The sequence below is a fragment of the Phascolarctos cinereus genome, unplaced genomic scaffold (assembly GCF_003287225.1).
Source record: "Phascolarctos cinereus isolate Bilbo 61053 unplaced genomic scaffold, phaCin_HiC Scaffold_4;HRSCAF=312, whole genome shotgun sequence".
In the NCBI taxonomy this organism is placed as follows: Eukaryota; Metazoa; Chordata; class Mammalia; order Diprotodontia; family Phascolarctidae; genus Phascolarctos; species Phascolarctos cinereus.
In genome coordinates this window covers 10,025,044-10,048,506 of record NW_027555847.1, presented here as the reverse complement: position 1 = coordinate 10,048,506, position 23,463 = coordinate 10,025,044, and the positions used below count along the sequence as shown (strand labels likewise).

The window sequence follows — 23,463 nt, the reverse complement described above, 5'->3', positions numbered from 1 at the left end:
TGTACTTAGCTGCCCCCCAGCAAATGCCATTTTGTAAAAGCTAATGTATTAATTAGTTAAATGATACTGGGCTACTAATCACTGGTGCTTAGGATTGGAGAGAACCCTCTACAATGGGGGATGGAGATAAGAGCATTAGTGAAGAACTCCCCCTAACCACTTCAGGGTGCCCCTAGGTCCTTGAGGACATATAACCTTCCACATTCTAGGAATCTGACCCACTAGAACACTAGGCACAGAAATAAAAGGACATCGAGATGGGAAGCAGAAGAAGGCTAAGAAGGCTGTTTTGGACTATAACGTTCATAGATGGGAGGAGTAATTAATAAGGTAACTTGTAGGAGACTTTGCCGAAAGTCTTGCTGGCATCCAGATAATTACCACCTGTCAAGCAGGAGGATGCTGAATAGAAGACACTATCAAAAATTCAATTCAACTCAACCCAACAGAAATTTCTGAAGTGCCTCTGACATGTAAGACTAGTGAACACAGGACACTAGCCCTCAGCCCTTTGGCAACCATTAGAAAGCTGATCTCCTCTATATCCAGTGAGGCAGCACAGAATGACAGTTCATCTCAGTTCAATAAACCAAGCATTTATTAAATGCCTATTGTGTGCCAGGTATTGTGCTAGACAGTTGGAGATATAAAGACAAAAATGAAAAAGAGTCGCTGCTCTCAGAGAGGTTAGGTTCTATGCAGGTGCTACATCAACCAGTATATATACATTGCGTATCTACTGTGTGCCAGGCACAGGGCTAGCCTCTGCACATAACACCAGCCACTGGGCATGCAAAGGCAAAAAATGCCCTCAAGGAGCTTCCATCATGGGGGAGAAGGAAGTGAGTTTCATATGATGAGATTTGTTCTTAGGCTCCAGATGCAGTGATATGACTTAGGCCGCGGTGGCTTCCTCAGATTTCACAGGACATTTCACAGCCCTCAGCAATCTTCTTATTCAGGGAGAGTCTCTGACTGATTAATTGGGTTCTAGCCACTGTGTGAGGAGAAAAGAGAAGGAAAAGAATCTGAAACAAGAATAAACCCTCCCCAACAACAACTGGCCTTTTGCTATGTTTCTGTTCCTCTATTCTATTGTATTTGGACAGGTGCCGTCCAAAGATAGTATCTAGGTTTAGTCATTTCACATATGACCCCCTCCAGGCCAAATGGTCAGGTCATCCACCTCAGAGTGGGTACCCACTTGTGTGGTCCAATTTGCAGGGAGGCTTGGGAGAGAAGTACTTCCCACACTCTTTCCTGGAGAGGTTAATGGGATTAGTGACTTCAAAAGAACAGGCGATGGATGTTCTAAATTGATCTTGCCTTTGCCACTGCCTTTGATAAATTTCTTTTTTTCTTTCTTTCCTTAAGTGTGCAATCAGGATAATATATTACCTTGAATTTTATTCCATACATGTATAGTATGTGTGTGTTTGTATGTGTATGTGTGAATATTCATATTTCCTCCCCCCTAGAATGTAAGCTTCCTGAGGGTATAAACTATTCCACTTTTTCTTTAAAGGCAATTGGGGTTAAGTGACTTGCCCAGGGTCACACTGCTAGTGTCAAGTGTTTGGTCTGAGGCTGGATTTAGACTCGGGTCCTCCTGACTTCAGGGCCGGTGCTCTAGCCACTTCACCACCTAGCTGCCCCTGAACTATTCCACTTTTGTATTTGTATTCCTAGGAACTACAACAATGCCTGGCACACAGTAGGGACTTAATGACCTAATAAATGTTTGTTGGAATGAATTGAATTATAGTGCTGCCCTGCTTCCCAGAATGTGGTGGGGATTAACTAAAGATTAATATAGGGATAACAATTCATTTCCTTAGCTCCCTGGGCCTGCTCCCATGGGAATTTCACAGTCCAGCTCACTCAGGCAGCGTAGATGTCCACAAAAAGACCCCCCCCCCACTTATGCAAGACCTAAGCTAGACTAGGAGGATAGAGCTGGCCAGTTGCCCACTGCAGCCAGGCTTCTGCTGCAGGACCCACACATCTCCCATCCCCCTGGACAGCTGGATGGTGTGTCATCTTTCCCAGAAATCTCACCTCAAGACAGTTGGTTTCTTTCCTGGAATCCTCTTCAAACACTCATAAGCCTATTGGTGTCAGGGGGTGAGCCCTTGACAGGGAGCAAACGTATTTACGATGGGGATGATTGTGTATCTTGGATGGCGATTTGGCTGTGGGCTCTCCGGTCATCAAAATGTGAAGCAGAGAAGGAGGTGAGGGCTGCTCTGTATCTGTGGAAATGAAGAATGTTTCCTGAATAGGCACATCCAAAGGTTCTTCTTATGCCCCCTTCCCCAGGGGAAAAAGTAATTTCCTACCAACAACCTCTCACCCTTGGGTTCAGTTCATCAGTCATAAACCATCCCCAATCAGCTGGCTCCTTTCTGCCTCTTTGGGTCATCTTGAAAAGCCAAGGACATCAGAAGGAAATATGGCTTTATAATAGTTTTTATTTTACATTTCAGGAATATAAGATTACTGCGGTGCCTGGCAGCACTACTCTGGTTAGGGTTTCCGACACATAAACCCCTGAAGACTGGGGTTTAATGTTTTGCTGTTTTAATTCACAACAGGCTGAAACTTGGCATGCAAACACTGAAGACATTGCTTGGAGCTGGTGAGTAGCCTACAGGAAAGTGTTATTGTACAGGGGTGAACAGTAAACCCACCCTAGAAAAGGAAACAGCTTTAATTGGATTCCCCCGTAATGGACCATCCTGGCAAATATTCTGACTCCTTTGACTCAGTTATACTTCGATACTTCCACATTAAGGAATTTTCAGATGGAAGAGAAATAGGGATAAAATGAGGGTTTGCAGGTGGGAAAGTATAGAGGCAATATTTGAATTCCTTTTAAGAAACTCCTAGTTGTGTGACCTGAGTGAATCATTTAACCTTTCCAGGCCTTAGTTTCCTTATCTGCAAAATGAAAACGTTGGATTAGTTACCCTCTGGGGTCCCTTCCAGCTCTAAATCTGTGGTTCTATGATTCTTTAATTAACTAAATTAATTATTTAATTTAATTCTATAATTCTTTATGGGGAAAATGCCCAGTAGTGAGGGCATCTGGCTATGGAAAGAAGGATATTGCAATGGCGATATCCCACCCAGGGTCTTATGGAGGTAGGGTGGGGATTTCTACTTAAAATTTTTTTTCAGTGGCAGAAAATAGAGAATTGCTCCAATAATTGGTATGGGTGAGTGCAGGGAAGACAGAAATATGTCCTTTAAGTCATTAAAAGCCTAGAAACTGGAAGTGATCTCTTAAGTCCATGTAGTATTTATTTATTAAGCACATAGTATGTGCCTGGCCCTGTGCTAAGTGTTGGGGATTTAAAGAAAAGCAAAATTATGTTTCTTGCCCTCAAGGATCTTACATTCTAATAGGAGAAAGAACCATGTTTATACCTTTCTGTGTATTCCCAGCACTTACAGCAATGCTTGGCACATAGTAAACACTTAATAAATACTAATTGACTTCATTTGACCACCATTGCCTTACTCCTATGCCTTGTCTATCCCATCTGAGAACCCTGGGCCTTGACATTTGGACCTTTAGGACTTAAAGGCCTGGGCATGTGCCTGGCAGCTGAATGCCCTTGATGTGTTATCTCCTCCACTTAGAATGTAAGCTCTTTGAGGACAGCACTGTCTTTTTTTTTTTTTATCTCTGTATCCTTAGTGCTTAGCACAGTGCATAACACCAAATAGCTAATGAATTTTTTCCTGCATTCATTCAACAGAATTTCCACAGAGAACCTGTTCAACATACTAGAGACCTTTCTAGGTCATCATATGTTTCATGAATATCGTGGAAACATTTGGACTATTCACCTAATATTCCTCATTTTCAACACATGACAAATGCATTTCCTTGTTGATGTCCTTCATCCACTTCTTGCATGAAAGTCATAATTGGAAATATAGTGCAGCCTGTTTGCATCTACCATTTATGAATTCCTTGCTCTCTGAGTCATCTGATTTTTGATTCATTGGAGATTGCAGTGTTCCAAGAACTGTAGATACAAGGCATCCTTGGCAGAATATATGTATTAAAAAGATAGGGAGTTTTTTTGTTGCTTTTGTTTTGTATCAGAAACAACAGAATTGGAATTGAAAATGTTGAAAGTGGAATGCCATTTCCTACACTCCCCCATCTTCTTAGTGAATTCTGGGTCAAGCCCATTGTCCATCTTTTACTGCCTCTCCAGGCACTTCCCAGGCATATGTCCTGGTGGCCAGTAGGTCAGTGGAATGGTTATTTAACCACAAAACTGGAGGGTGTTTTTATCTATTTAGTTTAGACTGTGAGGCTGATCTTTATGCAAACTCATTGACCTCCCTGAAAAGGCCTTATATTGTCCTCAGAATTGATGCAATCAATTGATGCAATTGATACAATAGAATCCTCAAACTGGAAGAATTCACCCTGTACGAGGAAGCCACTTCTCATTGGGACCTTGTTCAAGACATTCTCCATGACAGTAATAAATAACTATAGTGAACACATGTCTCCTTAGTTTATGCTTTGCTTTGAAGTTAATTGACAAGCAACATGGTATGTGGATAAAGGTGGGGGTGGGGGAGAGAAAAGAGGAGCAAGTATTTATATAGCATCTACTGTGTGCCAGGCACTGTTTTGAGTGCTTTTTACAAATATGAACTCATTTGATTCTCATAACAACCCTGAGAGGTGGTAGGTGCTATTATTACCCCCATTTTACAGTTGAGAAAATTGAGGAAGACAGAGATTAAGTAACTTGGCTAGGGTCACACAGCTAGAAAGTATCTAAGGCTGGATTTGAACTCAGATCTTCCTGACTCCAGGCCCAGAGCCGCAACACCTAGCTGTCTCAAAAAGCTACTTACTTCATCAAGAGGTGTACTTGAAACCAGGAATACTTGGGTTTAAGTCCCAACTCTGACACATACTAGATGTGTGATTCTGGATAAGTCATTTAACTTCTTAGTACTGTAGGGACTCTCTAAAACTTCAAGTTGCAGAGAAGGTGCCTCCAGTGGTAGATAGAGAGAGATTCTTCACCAGTCTTTCCCTGTACTGATTAAATCCAAGATCTAGTTCCTGTTCTTCTCCCATGTTGTTAATAACCAGAAAGTCCTTGAATAGAGCTAGGATTTACTCTGTATTTATCAATAAATCCTATTCGAAAACTGTCTTTAAAATCTCTCTTCTTCTGTATTGAGACAAATAACTTTTTGTAATAAATAAACAGTAAACATGGTAGGATATTATCTTTTCTGTGTCTTTTAGTCCACTGTATAACTGTAAAGATGTGACCTGCTTCAGAAAATTATTTGCAGAAGCCGACCCTTTCCTTTCTCATATTTTCACCAATGATGCCCTCAATACACATAGAGATCATTTTCAAAGATTTATAAAGATGAACTAATGTGAAAATATGTGTAATAGGAATATATATGCATAGCCTATATCAGATTGCGCGATGTCTTGGGGAGGGAGCTCAGGAGTGAGGGGGAGAAAAATTCAGAACTCAAAAGCTTGTGGAAGTGATTGTTGATAATTCAAAATAAATTAATTAAAAAAAGATTTATAAAGATGAGAAAGTCAGTCTATGGATTGGTAGTTATTGATATTCTTAAATGTCTTTTTGGCATTCATTTTTGCATTTGGTTATAATATTCTCTATGTTTTTTCTTCATTCTTTTGATATCTTCTTCCTTGAGATGTCTTAGAAGAAATTCCTTGGTGTTTTTCAGTACTGAGGGAAAAAAAAACCAATTTCCTCAACATGTTCTTGTCTTGCCTACTGCTCTTCTTGATGCTGTCTTCTTACTTGCAATTTTAACTTTCTCATGTGACACACTAGGTATTAACCAGATGTTAATACACAGATCTGGTGGTTCTACTTTTGCTGACCATGAAAAAATGTCATCACAAAAGCACAGATATGTGTTCCACTTTCTGCTAATTTATTGTCCTCTGAATTTTTATCCTGAATATTCTCAGGATCACACAATTAAGTTGGTATCATGCCAAGAATTTTGCATGCTTGTTTGTTTTCCACTTGTTTTATTGTTGCTATTTTGAGACAACACTGTTTGTAATATTGTGCCACTCTCCTCTGTAGTACTATACAAATGAATTTGTACTCTAAAGCTACATACCCTTTGGCTATTCTATCGCTCCTCTTGGAAAGACATCAAGTGTTGGCTGAGAAGGTTTCGAGGCTCATTGCCTTCTTGATTGTGACAATCGCTTTTTATTAGTTATACTTGGACTAGAAATGATGAAAGTCAAGGTTGGTATCTTTGCCTTTTTCATACTTTAGCATCTAAACCTCCTTTGAAGAGGTCAGCGTGAAGCTATTGGAATTGTTCCCATTGTCTCTCTCTCCTCTGTCCTGTGTTCTCATTTGAAGTTTATTTTGACTCTTACTTGAGTCAAACCAGTGGTTTGGCTTGCACAGAAATATCTTTTTCTGATATAGTTCTCATGTCAGAAACCAATCAGTTTCTAGCTAAGATTTAGTCAATTTCACTTTTGGTGATGTTGTTCAGTGTTTACCATATCCAGTACCTTCTGACTCTCTTCATGATGAAAATATGCATGCTCTATAGGTGGGAGGCTCCTGAGTAGTCTACAGACATTTACTCTCTTATTTCTGTCTTAAGTCATATTTTACAACATGCTATCTGAAGTGTCCCTGTGCAAGACATTGTGACTGTGTCCCATGAAAGGTTATTTCTTGTTACCTTTGTGTATGCAATGGAAACCAGCTATTCCAATACCTTCTTCACCTCTCCAAGGAACCCATGAGCTAGCCTTGTATTTAGTTGAAACCTCATCATGTCTTTGCTTTAAGTTATCATGAGAATATCTATATAAATGTGGTTCAGTTCTTTCAGTAGAGTATCAAGGACCAAATAACAGACTCTCCAAGTTGGAAGGGAACCCAAAAGTCACCTAGTAATTATAAATTGCCTTTAAGACATAGTCTCCAAGACTTAATTCAAAAACTTCTGTTTTCAGTTGAGGGGATCTCCCATTACCATTCAAGGAAACCCACTCCATTTCTGAACAGTTTTGATTGCTAGACAGTCTTATCTTAAATCAAGTTGAAATCTGCCTTTTGGGGACCTCTGCCTAGTGTTTTACATTTAGCCAAGGACAAGTTGATTCTCATTTTCATGTTACAACCCTTCAAATACTTAAAGACTGACATCATGTCCATTCTATTCATTGCAACAATAATGTATGAAGCCCCTATAATGTGATAGGTACTGGAGATACAGGCATGGCAGGGGACACATATTATACAAAGGCACTGAGATAGGAAATAGAATATTATGTACAGGGGAAAGTAAGTAGACTGGCTGGACTACTCTGTGGAATGAGTGATGGGGATTAATGTGTGGTCAGTTTTGAAAAGATAGTTTGTGTAGGTCCATGAACACCAAACAGAGAAGTTTTTACCTTTTTTCTAGGGAAAATAAGAAGCCACTGAAACTCCTTGAGCAGGTGCATGCCGTTGTCAAACCTGTAATTTAGGAAATCTATCAACTTGTAGAGGATCAATTGGAGAGGGATGAGGCTGAATGCAAAAGGATGAATTGGAAGGCTATTCCAGTAGATGAGGTAAGAAGTGATGAGGACCTGAATTGGGGTTCTGGTGTGAATGGACAGAAGAGGACAGATAAAAGAGATGATGTGGAGGTAGAATGAACATGACTTCATAAATGATTGAATATGATGGGTGAACCAGAGTAAAGGATTAAGAATAGGTCCTAGGAATCATCATATAAATATCACTCTTATTATTGCTAATAAAATACAAATTTCTTCTTCTTCTTCTTGTTCTTCTTATTGGTGTTCTTGTTGTTCTAACACTACTACTACTACTACTACTACTACTACTACTACTACTACTACTACTGCTGCTGCTGCTGCTGCTGCTGCTGCTGCTGCTACTACTACTTACCACCACCACCACCACCACCACAAAGGGAATGTGGCCAAGGAATTGAAATAATTTCAAGAAATAGAAAATCATAACTATTCAGTTCACTGTAATAGGATTTGATCTGTAGCATAAATGTAAAAATCATAATGAATGCATTTATACTGTATGGGGCCAAAGACTCCACAGCTTGCTTGGAAATGTTGTCAATGCATATTTTTAATTGGAAGGATGTGGTTTGAGAATTCCCAGAAGACAAAATAAAGCATCCTTTACTACCCACAACTTAGGAGACATATCACTGCACACCACATCATCATCGTAGTTGAAGAGAGAGATTCTTTCTTAATTGTCATGAACTATACTGTAAGAGTATATTCAACATACAAACTCCCACAACGGAACTGCATTTAAGAGAAATATGGAAAGATGAATTTGGTCTCTGGGCCTTTGACAGTCTGTCTCATTTGGGGAAGGCTATTGCCTCGCTTACTTCAGAGATTTAAATTATACAGGTACATTAGTGAAAAGGCAGTGAGGATGTTCCCTAGAGTCACACATTTGGGGAGGGTCCTCCTGGAGAAAATAGGTTATATAAGATTATATGAAATGTTGCAGAAAATATTTCAAGATGCTGCAAGGAAATTCCTTTCCTAGGAGAAGGCTTTGGGAAAGTACTTCTCCTCAACAAGAAAACCCACACAGTACAGGGAGGCCATAAAGGTGACAGACTTTAGAGGAACATCTGTCAGAATATCTGTAAAGACAAAGGATTATGGAAATATAAGAAATGTAGGAATCTTTCCCATTAAAACACAGCTCATATTCAAATCAGAGAATTCCTAATGAAAAGAAACCTTGTACAGACAAGGAGTGTGAGACAGCCTTAAGACAGAGAACAAATATTTCTGAATATCATAAGTGTTCACACTGGAAGGAAACTCAATGAATGCAATGTATATGGAAAGGTCATTATTCAGAGGAAGACCTTGAATATTCCTAGAAATATGCTCTATAATATGAAAAACATTCAGTATAAAGGGGTTGGCGTATCTCATCAAACATCACAAACCCACTTTGGGCAGAAATCGTAAGTATACAGGGAATGTGGCATAGCCTTCAGTTAGAATTCTGCCCTATTTCCCCTTTAGTGAACTCATCCTGGAGGTGATTCTTACAAATGTTAAAATATGAGAAAGGAAATTTCATTTGTCCAAAATAGCAGAAATGTAAGGAATGTGGGAAGGCCAAATAAAATAAATGAACATAAAAGATAAAAAAGAAATCTTCTGAAAAAATTAATAGTCTGAAGTAATGAGTAATCTCCTCCACCCAAATATAGCAAATGGAAGATATACTATAGTAATAAAGAAAGAGAAGGGAATAAACTTTAAGAATAATTACAAGACACAAATAAATGTAAAAAAAATAGAACTACTGCAAGAACTCCCAGCATAGTTGAGAAACTTAATAAACCAATTAAATCAAGATATAAAGCAGGAAACTGGAGTTCTACAATTTGAAATGACAAAAGAATTGATAGTTTAGAACTAAAAAATACTTTACTAAGTCTCTGTTATTTCAAAAGAGGTTGTCAGAAAAGCAACACATAAAAGCTGAGATTCAACAAAAAATATTAGGCTGAAGTTCAAAGGTAGCAAAATTGGAAGAACAATTGAAAGAGATCTTTACAAACTAAAACAATTGACCTTGTATATGGAATTTAGTAAGATAATCTAAGAATCATTAGCATCCAAGAAAAAATATGATGAAACATAATTCAATATTTCAAGAGATCATGTAAGGAGATTTCCTGGAAGAACTGGAATCGGAAGACAAGTCATACACATCTCTAGCGTTTATTTCTCCTGATAATCCCCACTTTAACTCAGCCCAAAATGTAGTTGTTAATCTCCAGAGATTTGGAATTGAAGAATGAGTCCTACAACCTAGCAGGAAAAGGGTATTTCACATTTTATGGAACACCAGTTTGAATTATATAAGACTACTCATCAATGATTAAAACTGAGAGAAAAGAGTGGAATTAGATATAACAAAAACAAAGGAAAACAGCTTGTTCTGAAGTATAAGAGATAATGAAAAAAATTGAGTATATTTTTGTATATTTTTTATGCAGCAAAGATGGACTGTCAGCAAAAATCAATGATTCTAATTATTCCTCTTAAGAAAGCTAGAGCTGATCAAAGTATTTCAAATGCAAACAATAGACAAAAGAATCTAAAGTCCATACAGTGTGAAAAGGATAAGTAATGACTCATTGTTTATATATTATAACAATTATGCAAAAATACATACTTTTTTTAGATATTCCACTTTGTGCAACTGTCACTGAGGGAACAAAGAGAGAATAGTGATGGACTAGTCCCATGAAGGGTGATCAGACATGCATACTAGAGAAAGGAAAGGATGATGAGTTGATTTAGTATTTCTAGAAAGCTTAGTGTTACAGGTTAAGCCAATTCAAACAATTTGGTTGGATATTGGTATGGAAAAAAAGGGTCATACAACATATTTTTACTTGGGCAAGGCAAGGAAAATGTAACATAAAATTTTAACAGTAAAAGTAGAATCAAGGATTGTAGGCTGAGTATGAAGGGTCAAGGATTAATCTTTGTATAAAGATGGAGAATCAGAGTATTTCTAGCAAAACAAACTTTTTTTTGTATCTAATGCTACTTTTAAAAAGTAATACAAAAGATTTGATGGAGAAAAAAATCAAACTTAATTATAATCTTAAATGTTAATGATCTCTAACATCTGAAATTATAGAGATTTGATACAATTCTATAAGGTAAAGGAGACTTCCTCAAAACAAAATCAAAATACATGAAATTTTCAAAAGAAGAAATACAAAATATAAACTGTCACATATAAATGAAAAAAACTAATGATCAGATCATTTTAAATTGAAGCAGCCCTAAAGTATCTTTTCAAACCTATCAAATTAGCAAAGATGAGAAAATGTGAGAAAATTCTGCATAAAAGGAGTTATGGGAAAGCAAGTTGCTGATTTACTACCTGAAGTCATCATTTCAAACATACCCCTTAACTTAATGATATGGCAAAAGAAATAATAATATTGTAGATACTAATGTATCATAGAAATACATAAATAGTAAAATACGTAACGATATACGTATCAACCCACATCATGTGTTCCTACCAATGAATTAAATAACTACTGTGGAGAGTGGGCACAAACTTAAAGGAACCTGGCATGGAAATACATAAGAGAGGAAAACTCATGCGTGGGATAACTCACAACTCCTGGCAACTCAAGCTCCAGTATTATCGGTCTATTCAGGAAGAGCTGCAGCAGGTGAAACTGCTTCTCTGCTCAGTGCTTGACTCGGGATTTTCACTTCTTTTTAGCTGGGAAAATCTCTTCTCTTCTCAGGCTGCCAATTCTTCACTCACTCGGATACTCTGATGTCCAATTAGAATAGAGCACATAAAACAGGATTCCTGCTCACCTGTTTACCGAAGCAGTTGGAAAGCCCACTCTGCTCTTCCTTTCAAGGCAGGAATGGCAGCAGAGAACCATAATCCCTTATGATCCCGTTTCTCCGCCTTTAGGTGATCCTGAAGAGTAGTAACTGTCACTGCAGCTCTGGACCAATGAAATTAGTTTTTCTCCAGCCAATCAGGACTCACTCAGCTGAAATCGCTCAGCCTTGTCTCATATGACTGCTTCTACCGCAGCTCTAAGGAGTGGCTTTCCAGCCTCCCTGCTATGTCTCCAAGATTCCTCTTCCTCTCCTGTTGCTGCTTCCATGCATACCTCGGATGAAAGGCAAGAATCTCAAGCTTGACTCAAGACAAGATCTTCAGTCACTCAGTTTTTATTTAAAAGGCCACAACACCCCAAATTTTCAACATCAAATATAGTCCTTTTAAAATTATGCCTCAGTCTCTAAATGTTCACATGATTTCTTATTTCCTGAAGTTGTACCCTTTTGATCATAACATATGCACACGCAAACTAGCTCAGACACCCATCATACTTTTAGTTATGAAGTCTCCCAACAGATCCTCCATCATTTTGGTGCCCTTGAAACTCTTTCTTTGTGTTCATATTTCTCTATATTTTAATAAAGATTTCTCCTTGCTTCCTCATAATATTAAATTCTTCCCACTTAATCAAGGTATTATCCCTCCTCAAATCTAGACTAGAAATAATTTTCTCTCTAAAACAATAATCCTATCTAAAAGCTGGTTTTTTAGTATATATTTAATAGTTATTAAAAACAAAGTTTTCTCTGCTTATATTGTGTCAAAATATTCAGCCATAACAATGGCAATATCTTACATCATTTAACAATCAACAGTCTCTTCCTTTACACCAAATACCTTTTCTGCCCTTTTTCTCATTAACTGCTCATGAAAAAGGCTTTAGAGAAAGCACACTTTATCCTAGAAATATAGGGAATCATTGAAGATTTTTGAATGGGGAGTGAGATGGCTCAAACTGTTTTAGAAGTCTATTTAATGGCTCATAGGGTGGTTACAATCCGTGTTGAAAAAGGGAGTGGTCACAGTGATGAGATCACAGATCACTGAGGTACTGAGGAATTCATTTAACACCCAAAATGGGTACAGGCCCAAATGAAGCAGGGCTTAGATTGCCATGTTTATTATTCTGAGGGAGTTAAGTTGGCCATCACATCTATTTTTAGTGGGATATGAATCCATTCAGCTTAAGTAGTAATACTGACTTTTGTTTCCGTGACTCTGTTTTCATTGTCTTGTCTTGCTTGAATATTTTTTGGGCTATGAGCTACTTTCTAGAATGGGATTCACAGTGTCAGTTAAACTCAATGTTGACAAATTATCCCCCTAAATCCCAAAGTTCTCTCTCTGAACAAAGATCCAGACTGGTCCTGCTGAAGATCCACTGAGGACAGTCTCAAACCACAAATTTGAGGGAATTTAGTAAGAAATCAGAGTGAGTGTATGTGTACCTAGGAAGAGAAAAGTGATAATCATAGCATTATGCGAGCAAGTATTTTGAGCTACCATATGCTTTAGAAACTGTTTAGTCAAACCTCCTCATTTTACAAAAAAGGCCTGGAAGCCCTAGAGGTGAAGTGACTTACCTAATATCACACTGGCAGTAAGAAAAAGACCTACAATTTGAAGCCAAGTCCTTTGACTCCAAATCTAGGACTATTTCCACTGTACTGCTCAGGATAAATGTATTGAATCTTCTTTCCCTCCTTTCTCTCATCTTCAGACTACAGGTATTTTCCCTGGTCCCTTCCAAGAAGGTGAGAGAAGTATGAACCTAGATGGTCCTTTGCATTCAAGCCAAGTTGGGGCAGCTTTGTTTTGATGCTTAAAGAGGGTCTGCATGGTAATAACAGCCTCCACTCACACAAGATGGCTGGATGTGGACAAATAAAGTGGGTTGTTTCTGGGGATATTTATCCTTTTGGCAAATGAGCCATTCTGTGGAAACAAAATAGACTTTTGGCTCCATTTGTAATCCTACTAATTGTGGTAGGGATTATGATCTTAGTTTATCCCCTTCTGCTCAAGATTCCAGCAGTTGGGAAAAACTACTAAAGCTCTCACCAGACAGCCCTGCCAGCCCAAGGGTTCAGAAGATAAAGACAATTGACCTTTCCCAGCAGGAGCAGTGCTTGACCTCCCATTGGCTTTATAGACAGACTTTGTCACAGTGACAAGGTCTGTTATCCAAAAAAAGGTAGAAGAAGGTCAGACCTTTGAAATCAAAACCACTCAAGATTATCTTCCTGGAGAACCTGAAATTCAAGTGTCAGACAAAGTTGAAGATTCTTCTCTATTATTTGGTTTTGGCCTGATGGATCATGAGTTTTATAAAGTAGAACTGTGGCCAACATGTAATCATATTTGTAGGTTGCATTCATATTTATATTGCTAGGTGGTAAGCAACAGGTGCATCTTACAGAGTCTTATAACAATTGAGATAGTACAAAAAATCTTGAACCTCAAGCAAGAAGGCCACAATTTGTTCAAGGACAGGTGATTCTCAGCTCTGAGGCATGGAGTCTATGATGCCTTGGTATAGTACAGAGAATAACGAAGAGTCAAATGTCTTTAAAATATAGGATACTGAACTCTTGCCCAGGGATGGAGCCCACCAACAAAAACTGTCAAAACATTTCCTTAGAGTCCTGTGAATCTGATTAAACGTTTTCTTAGTCAGCTCAGCACTTTACAGATTTGCCTTCTTCTGAATCCTTGAGATCTTCAGAAGTTTGTGATCTTGTAAGTGGAATGGGCTGCTTTGAGAGATAGTGGGATCTCTCTCATTGGATATCTTCAAGCAGAAGCTGGAGATTTCCCTTTGGGTTGGAATAGTTGGATAGTAAGGTCCTGATTCTGAAAGTCTTAAAAGGAGCTAGGCCATTGATGGAGTGAGAGCAGCAAATACATGATAAATAGCTCTTAAGATGTATTGGTACTCATATATTGTCAAGTTACTTAGAGGAAGGCCCCCAAAATGTTAGCTAGACATGCTGTAAATTCAGGAGAGCATGTGGACAAGGATCACGCAGAATAAGAAGGCATGGATGGGTCATAGGATTAAAAGTACACACAGATCGGAGATCCAGTGAAGTTAGCTGGAAGCTGATTTAGCTTAGATTGTAGTACAGTAGTGTAAGAGAACAATTCAACTGCATTCATTACAAAGAAGAGTCTGGAACAATCTAAAGAATTGGACAGCTTAGACAATTTTACCTGAAGTCAAATACTATAAAGTCAAATATTGTTAAGTTAGTCTCTAAGCACTCAGTGGAAAAATATCTGGAAAAATTAACAGGCAGGGGACTTCCCGAGTGGTTATCAAAAGGTTTCATACTGTCTTGAGTTCTTTAAACCGGGGAATCCTACAGGATTGATTCACAAGTAACAGTATGTCACTTTCTTAAGAGAGATGCTCAAAAATAAATTGGAAAAAAATCAGTATTCCTAGTTCCACCTTCTTGGGCCAAGCAGAAAAAGTCTAATTGTACATGTCAGCCTGTCAAACACTTGAAAGCAGCTATCACTCTCCTACAAAGTGTTCTCTTTCCATGCTAAACATCCCTAGTTCCTTCAAGGAAACCCTCATGAGGCATGAAATCGTGGCTCTTCTCAATGCTGACTGTCATCCTTTGGAACTTACAGATTATCAGCGTTCTGCCTCTAGTATGGTATTTGCTCACACTGAACACCATAATCTATATGAAGTCCGAGCAGGGCAAAGTAATACTCTCACCCCTGGCCTTGACACTATGCTGTCTTAATAAAGCCTAATATCACACTCAGCTCTCTTAGGGACATAGCATATTGCTTATCATTGAGTTTACAATCCATAAAGTGTCCTGGATCCACTATCCACTTCTTCCCCACGTCATAAATGTAAAGTAGAGTTTTGGAACTCAGGATAAGGTTATCTTTGTTCCTTTTCCAGGACATTTGAAAGCACGAACTCTGGAGTCAAAAGACCAGAGTTCAATTCCTCCTTCTGGTATATGCTACTTGTGTGGCCCTGGGCAAGTCCATGAACTGCCTTGGGTCACCAAATGAAGGGTTTGCATTAATTTAATTATTGATTTTGTTCTTGCCAAAAGTTTGACAGAACTTGAAAAAAGTCAGATGGGTTTGAGGCCTAAGGTTCAGCTACTGTGCCAAAATTGTTAGTGCAGCCCTTGTCATTAGGGACAAAGGCACACACAGCACCCTGAACTCTTTCAATAGGCTTTTGCTCTGAAATATACATGATCCAGTCCCTTATCGGGAGGGACTTTTGACAATTGTCACTATCATGGCTCAGTCTACTAAGGCCTTGGAATGGAAAGCATTGTGAAAGGATTGAGAATTTGTTCATATGTATATGAAGGTTGCCAACCAATCTGTAATCACAGTGGAATTGGACAGAGAGCAGCTTCCTTCTCTTAGGAGGAATATGCCATAGTCTTCAAATGGCATGTTTGATGATGCCCTTTGTAGGTTTCTAGTCATCTGGGTGCACTTCAACACGTTTGTTTGTGAAATGGAAGGTCTAGATTAGCCACAGTATCCCATCCACAGAGCAGCCAACAGGAATCTTATTGATTTCCATTCCTGAGAAAATTCTAGATGGATCTTTAAAGAAATGGTCTGGAAAGGCCTGGCTTTGTCAACAACAGATTATGATAGAATAACTTCAGGATTATTAAACTAGTTGATGAGAGGAATGTTGTGGGTAGAGTCTACCTAAATTTTAATAAAGCTTTGAAAAAATATCTCATACTGGTTTTTTTTTTTTTTTTTTGCTTTTTGGTGAGGCCATCAGGGTTAAGTGACTTACCCAGGGTCACACAACTAGTAAGTGTTAAGTGTCTGAGGCCGGATTTGAACTTAGGTCCTCCTGACTCCAAGGCCAGAGCTCTATTCACTGGGCCACCTAGCAGCCCTAATGTCATACTATTCTTGTGGAGAAAAACTGACCATGTCCCTCTTCTGCTCAATGAACTCCAGTGGCTCTCTGTTCCTTCCAGGATCAAATAGAAAATCTGCTGCTTGGCATTTAAAGCTCCTCCTAACTTGATTCTTTACTATCTTTCCAGTCTCTTTATACTTTCCTCCCCTTAACGCACACTACGATCCAACAATGTGACGGAAGTAGGAGGAGCGTCACAGTGAGCGGGAGAAAATGCCTGATGTGATAGGCAAGGCAACCTGAGGGAGACAGGCAGTGGCATGTATCAGGTGAGTCAGATCGCCATTGCCACCATTGCTACCTCCCTGAAACACAAATGAAGCTGGCTCAGGGCCTTGAGCCAAAGAGCCTTAGGAATAGCAGTCCTTTCCAGAACACTGGCCCCATGTCCAGTCTAGTACCTACAGCCATCATTGGAAGAAGAAATCACAGTAGAGAAGAGCCCCACCCTCCTCACTCTCTAATACCAACTGTTGGCCAATGGCTGCCAATGCACAGGCAACCCCAAGAACCCCAAGACTGGCAACACCCCCAGATTATCAGTCCTTTCCTCCAAGTCCTTGGCACTGTCAAATGGCTCAACATTAGAAACGGATATGATTTTCCAGACATTAAACAGAGGCATTGCCCTCTGCTTTGTTATTGCACCCTAAGGACCGTGAAGTCTTTCCATCTGACTCACGGCTCAAACCTTGCATATGTGTTGTTTCCCCCATTAAAACGTAAGGTCGTTGAAAGCAAGAATTGCCTCTTTTTGTCTATTTTTATCTCCAGTGCTTAGCACAATGTGTTGTGCATATGACATGCTTAATAAATGCCATTTATTCAAGTTTACAGAAGCACCAATCACTCAAATTTCTTAAACTTTTCACCTTGATCACAGGATGTAATAATCTTTGTGTACACACAACAGTGAATCGAAGCGGGGGACCAAAGTATACAATGTAATTCCCTTTGTGATAGAAAAGGCTAATTTAGTCTTTGTTCCCATCAGTTATAGTAATCATAGCTTTGAAGTTACCTGGATGCCTAATTTTGACACTTCCTGCAGACATGCTGCTCTTTCCTCGAGTGGTAATGAGTTCTCCATCAGTGGAGACATACAAGCAGAGACTGGACCATTTGCTGGGTATGTAGAAAAAGAGGATTCTCATTTGGGTGCCAGCTATCCTTGATCACTTCTGAGGTTCCCCTGGCTCAGAAATTCTGTGATTCCATAATACATTATTGGACACTGGGGAAAACTATCAGATTTTTACATATTTGGTTGATTTACTAAGAGCATCTCCTTTGGAGATATGATATTGTTTTGGTGAGATCTTTCTTAGAGGAAAGGAATAGAATACATGACCTTTGAAGATCCTTTGCAAATGATAATTGAATGGCTAAATGTTGTATGAACAAGAGTAAATTGATTTCTCCCTTTGGTTTGAAGGGTTAAGAGCTTCAGAGGACGTGGTTGATCTCAGTAAAAAGCTTATTGTTAACAGCCAGTCACATGGCCTCTGGCAGGCCTAGTGGTAACATTAGCTTCCAGGAGAAAGGATGTTTTGGAAAATGAGAATGTATGAGAATATCTGTTCCAGTCTACCCTGTGTTGGCAGAGCCTCCTATCCTACTGTCTGTTTGCTTTTGGTTTGGTTTATCCTATTTTTCATTGTCAATTTTAGTTCTTTCTTGGACTCTGGGAAAGCAAATTCATTCTAGGATCATGTGAGCTTTTTTTATTACAAGATTGCAAACTGTATTAAATATTATTGATTGATTGTTCTGAAATGTGCCCGCTGACTTTCAGCACAAAATGAAGCACTCAAATCAAATCCAAGAGTGAAAATTTTCCTTAGAGTAGAGGTAGAAGAGTTTCCCTCCAAGAAAATGCCAAACCAAAAACATCTTGAAAATGATGCTGCAGGTTCACTTCAAGACCAAAGATGTTTCTACAGATGAGGCATCTTCAGGGAAAAAATCCTCACACAGTATTCTAGAAAACAAAATGTGGGATCTGTGGGCAAATGTGGTGATATTGATGATCGTGTTTATGACTGGACTTCCAACTTGCCCTTAGAGAGACAGGGTGGAGTTACAGAACCATCATCATTTCCGGGAATGCATCCAAAGCTGTCTCTGAAAGGCCTTCTCATCTCAGACTCAGCCCTTACTGGAATTCTTACCCCCTACAATTCAAGGGCAGGACGAGACACCCACGAAAGGGCCACGTAGATACATATGCTTGCCCAACTGCCTCTGCACAGGTCAGTCAAAAACAGGAAAAGACTCACATCAGGGTAATTTCCTACACAGAAACTCAGAAAACGCAGTGGTGCTTTTCTCAAACCTCAGGCTTACCTAATTCAGGTAAGCTTGGAGTATATAGCCTGCCAGAAGGGACAAAAGTGGACCAGCCTACTATCTACTCATCCAGCAACAGCCTTTCCTACTCCTTAAATATCTGTGGTAATGCCACGCCTAATGGCCACTGGGCACACGTAGCTTAGTTGTGGAGACTTGACCACTACCTGTCTTGGTCAGTACTGAACCTCTCCACTGTTCTTGGATTTGCCACAGCCACTGACCATGGTACTGAACAGAGGGCACTTTTCATCATCGTTTCCTGATGATGAAAATAAGCAGATTATGAGAAAAAGAAGTTAGAGGAACATCCATAAATAATGTATATATCCAACTTGTTCTATTAGTGGAATCGAATTGTCATTTCAGCCATTGTTGAAAGGGCCAAAAAGGGTATATGACAATGAGTATATTCTAATGAACACTAGTAGGGTTTCATACTGGCATACGTTTTGAAGACTTTTCGGTGGCTTCAAATCATCCTGGGATGATACTTTTCATCACTATCTCCTTTTATTTCCTTTCCCTTTTCATCCAATCATTTCCCTAGATGTTTATATATATATACATACATATATATGTATATGTATATATATGTATATGTATATGGAGAGTTAATGTCAAGGAAACATGAGGAATTTTAAGTGGTCATGAGATCAAATAAGATAACACATATAAAGTGCTTTCCAAGCCTTAACTCATTATGTGAATGCTGGCTAGGATGAGGATTAGGGTGAGGATTAAGATGAGAATGATCAGGACGAGGATGATGGTTACAGCTTGAGGTTAGAGAAGGGTTATGCAGTCCTTATTCTATTCTTCATGTTTCCTTTTTTTGTTTTTGCATGAATTGTTTACTTCCAATGGCATAATATTACTTGGGTAGATTTTAATGTGGTAAACTCTAAACTTGACATCAGTATTTGTACTTACCTGTCATTGATTTCTTCTATGACTTTGGGGGGAAAATGGTTTTCATTACAGTGGGCCAAGAGGTGAATTTGTTCTTGTATAATGGGATGATATCAGGGCAGGTAGGTGTCACAGTGGACGGAATGCTGGGCCTGGAGTCAGGAAGATGCATCTTCCTGAATTCAAATCTGGCCTCAGATGCTTACTGGCTATGTGACTCTGGCCAAGTCACTTAAACCTGTTTGCCAGTTTCCTCATCTATAAAATGAGCTGGAGAAGGAAAAGGCAAGCCACTCCAGTCTCTCTGTCAAGAAAACCCGAAATGGGGTCACAAAGAGTTGGACGTGACTGAAACAACTGACACCACCACCAACAAAAAGGATGATATTAGACCCTGTTTCAGTCATTATTACAAGCAACAGGAAGAGGCAAGCTCTTACAGTCAGCTCTTGTTTCCAGGTATACTGTCCCTGAGGCCTGGTTATTTTTTCTCTCTTACCTCAACCTATCAGGCTCCTTGGGACAGTAATCCCTTCCTTATGGATGAGTTAAGAGAAGCATAAATGCACATTTGTTATTCATTTCTTTTAACACTGTCTCTTGCATTGTGTCTCCAAGAGGCAATCCTTCCCAAGAATACATTCTAGCTGTTCACTGAAGTCTCTGTGAATGAGGAGATGTGGGTTTCCAGCTTACTGAATATTTTAAACTAATTTTGAAAGCTTAGGTTTGTGGTGACCCCTAAGAAGGAGAAACCCTGGATCTGTAAAATGGATGCATGAACAGGCCATTGGATTGGACACATTTACTGAGGCTTTACTCTTTGGGTAAGTATTCTGGTAGATGCCAGGGAGATTTAGTTTGTCCCACATCTCCTGTGTGGCACCATCTCCTCTCTTGGTGTCTGTCATGATACACAATCCTGGTTCTCCTCCTTAGGTCATCCATTTCCATCCTTGTAGCTGATTGTTCTTCTTTTCTCTCCCCACCCCCAAGGAGATCATGACCTTCTGGCCCCAGCTGTCTGTTCTTTCCTTACATCCTCTCTCTGCTCAGTCTCTCAGCCATTCTCATGGTTTCACCCATCACCAGACCATCACACATTGGAACCTAGATCTTCAGCTGGAAGCTACCTTAGAAGCCATCTAGAGGCCCCTTAAACTATAGATGTGGGAACTGAGGTCCATAGAGATTAAGTGACTTAACCAAAGTCACATGGGAAGCAAATGACAGCCAGGATTTGAACCCCAGTTCCTATGGCTCTAGAACCTTTGCTCTGTCCACTATACCGTGTCTAATGCCTTAGGTATCTAGGTGATGTAGTGAATAGAATGCTGGGCTTGGAGTTAGGAAGAGTTGAGTTCAAATTCTGACACAGACACTACTGATGTGACCCTGAACAAGTCATTAAACTTCTCTCACTCTCAATTTTCTCATTTGTAAAATAGGGATGATTATCGCGTCCACCACACAGAATTGCTGTAAAAGGGTCAAATAAACTAAAATATGTAAAGTCCTTTGCAAACTTTAAACAGCTAGATAGGGTATAATAAAAGTCTTGGAGACATTTTGGGTTAGTTTTTCAAGATAATAAAGCCTGAAACTGCACTAACACTTTCGGGACATTCTGCATGTTATTATTTTATTGGTGGGGAAACTGAGGCTGAGGGAAGTTTAGTAACTTGCCTAAGAGTATGCATACTGTGGGATGGGGAGGGGATATGAACCCAAGTCTTTTGACTCCAGAGCCTCATTTAATTGCATCATTCTGCCTTCTGCATCACTCTTACTCCTCCCCTAAGTTTTACCTACTAACTAACTGGGTATATTCTATTTGAATGGCTCACTACCTCCTCAAGCTTAATATATGTAAACCTAAAACAAAAACTGGCTCTTCCCTCTTTCTGAGTTTCCTATTTCATATAATTGTGGACTCTCCCCCTCTGCTAATATCCAACTTCATGGCTTAGGATGATGTAGAGATGACCCTGAAGGCTATGTCAGTAGAATGCAGGCTCTGACAGGTTCTGCCAAGATGGAAAGGCTTTGAGTATGGGTGTGGATAAGGTAGACAGTGCCCAGAGATTAGCAGTTGGCCTGCCATTCAAGGACCAGCATAATTAAATTTGGAGAGGCTTATCAGCAGGGGATTTCCCTAGGGTGATAAATTTGTTTGCCACAGCAACTCATGGTGATCACTAACCAAGACTTAGAAGGGTTGTAACCTATACCTAGCAATTAAATCAGGGATCCTTGAGTTATTTAAGCAAAAATACCTGAAATTGGAGAAAACAATTTGAAGTGCCTTCTTCATGGCTCCACCATTTTCCCAGTCACCCAGGCTTGAAATTTCCCAGCTGTCTTTGACTCTTCCATTTCCCTTTTTCCTCTTTTCCAATTGGTCACCAATTCTTTGAGAGTCTTCTTTTGTAGTGTGCCTGTTTTCTGCTTCTTCTAATCCCATTGTCGTCAAACTTATTTGTCGCAATATCCTCCCCATTAGTCTCAGTTTTCAGTCTCTCCCTACTCTAATTTATCTTGCACAAGACTGACATTGAGCTCAGTTCAAGTGCCACCTCCTGCCAGAAGCCTGTCTTGATCCACTCAGTTGCTGATGCCTTCTCCAATCAAATTGCTTTATACTTAATGTGTACATGCTTCATGTTTACTTCTGTACACACTGATTCTCCTCCAATATGCAAGATTCCAATATGCAAGGGCAGAGACAGTTTGGTTTTTGTTTTTTTATCCCTAGTGCCTGTCACAGAACTTACTAGAGGAGGCTCTTAATAAATGCTTGTGGAATAAGCCTACCAGGAACGCTATTGTAACTATGTAACCCTTGCTCAGAAACCTTCAAACTCTGTGCTGCTCACAGGATAGCCTGGCGGTGAAGTTCTCTACAATCTGCTCCCAACTCTGCTTTCTAACCTGTCTTCTCCAAGCTTCCTATCAATTAATTAATCAATAAGTATTTATTAAGTGTTTGCTGTGTTCCAGGCACTGTGCTAAGTGCTGGGAATATGAGAAAAAGACAGTCCCTGATTTCAAGAAACTTATAATCTAAAAGGGGAGACAATACACAAAAGGAAGTTGAAAAAGGTGTGAGGGGGGTATCAAGGGAGTACCTAGAGCAGGGGCATGATGATGGATGGAGAGTTGAAACCAAGTAAAGCATCCGGTGGCAAATGAAAAGATGCCTGGCATTTTGAGCCCTTTCTAAATGGAGGATATAGGAGGAGATTTTGGCTCCACCTTCTGATCCTCCAATCAGAGGGGCAGAAACAACTCGTGTGTGAGTACCAGAACAGAAGCAGTCTCCATGATGGAGAGTGTTTTGGTGATGGGCATATGCTGGAGGCTGGGGAATGATGATGATGATGATGATGATGATGATGATGATGATGTGATGATGGAAACCAGAAAAGGCCTCCTGAAGGAAGTGGATGAGCCTCAAAAGAAGCCAGGAATTGGCAGAGTCAGAAGCTGGGGCACATAACATGGCAAAGGAACAGCCAGTGCAAAGAACATGAATTGTGTTTGAAGGACAGCAATTAGGTGAGTATGGCTGGATGACAGGTCAGTGAGGGGAACAAAATGGAAGATTTTGGAAAAGTAGGAAGGAGCACTCTGATCCAGTCTGGTCTGCCTTCTGTTTCCAGACCACACAGAATCTCAGCCCCAAAAGCAGCCTCAGAGGCCATCCGGTCCAATCCATACCACAGGGACAATACATCACATATTGGAGAAGCTATTGTGTCCCATTCC

General features: G+C 39.6%; 1 long non-coding RNA gene across 1 annotated transcript; it reads right to left on the bottom strand.

The window, feature by feature from the left end:
• Window positions 1-612: 612 nt before the first annotated feature.
• LOC110192982 (uncharacterized) lies at window positions 613-11,577 on the bottom strand. The gene is made up of 3 exons (XR_002320333.2): window positions 11,456-11,577; window positions 2,059-2,252; window positions 613-997 (listed from the first exon to the last, which is right to left on the bottom strand). It is a non-coding gene; the product is annotated as an uncharacterized LOC110192982 (long non-coding RNA).
• Window positions 11,578-23,463: the final 11,886 nt, after the last annotated feature.